This window comes from Penaeus monodon, chromosome 27 (genome assembly GCF_015228065.2).
Source record: "Penaeus monodon isolate SGIC_2016 chromosome 27, NSTDA_Pmon_1, whole genome shotgun sequence".
Taxonomy (NCBI): domain Eukaryota; kingdom Metazoa; phylum Arthropoda; class Malacostraca; order Decapoda; family Penaeidae; genus Penaeus; species Penaeus monodon.
Window position 1 is genome coordinate 26,515,830 of NC_051412.1, and position 895 is coordinate 26,516,724.

At 32.6% G+C, this 895-nt stretch overlaps 1 protein-coding gene across 1 annotated transcript in view; it reads left to right on the forward strand.

Moving 5' to 3' along the window:
* Nucleotides 1-895, forward strand: part of LOC119590737 (broad-complex core protein isoforms 1/2/3/4/5-like) — a gene marked incomplete at its 5' end in the record, with an annotated part of 63,013 nt that overhangs the window by 60,504 nt on the left and 1,614 nt on the right.

Consider the following 895-nt stretch of genomic DNA (forward strand, 5'->3'; position numbering starts at 1 on the left):
TATATATATATATAGCATACGACCTGAGACTTCAGATATATATCATAATTATATGATATAAGGGGTTTTCACTTATTAATAAGACATGAAAAAGATATGACAGTTATTCTGATATCCAAGTATCATTTAACATCGCAAATACTTCAGCAGTTTTTTTATCTCTTTTTATATAATCAAGTAAAATAATATGAATGATACCGAGTCACGAATGGCCCACGAAACCCATAGTGATTTATGATATCAGTTTATATCAGTTCACGTCCATTTGCGAAAAGGTTGTCGAACGATACTAAGCGAAAGAGACAAGTAAATGTACCTAAGCGTAATATATCTAGTAAACTGAATATCGGAAATCACTTGTGTTAAACGTACCCGAATGCCGATAAGTGATCCAGCCAAACCTTGTAATTTACGTGAATTAACTAGCCTGTTGTCTCTTAAGAATATCACGGATGTTATGCTCTTAGATTTCTATTTTTACTTATAGCCTCTGTTCTCCTACGTACAACATTCTAGATTTAGAAAAGAAATTTGAAAATGTTATTTTATTTCTTGAGCTAGTTATGTTAACTGATTCCTGGTTCTCTGGAGTAAACGGATTTTTTACTCTTTTTTTGTGTGCTAAGTATCGTTATCGTTAGCTAAGCAAGTTCAATGTTCCCTATCTCGTTTGCCAGCCTAGCATCCCAAGGAAATAGTAATATAATATCACATTTGACTATGATAAGATCAGAGTTTTAATAACCATTTTACTATTTTTACTTATCATGTAAGCTCGTACAATAGTAGGAGTGAACCAACTAAACTAAGGAAATAAACACTGAAATGACTCAATTCCGTTTGCTTAGAATTCAACATCAGCCTTTTATCTTCATCGAAACGCGGAACTGCCAAA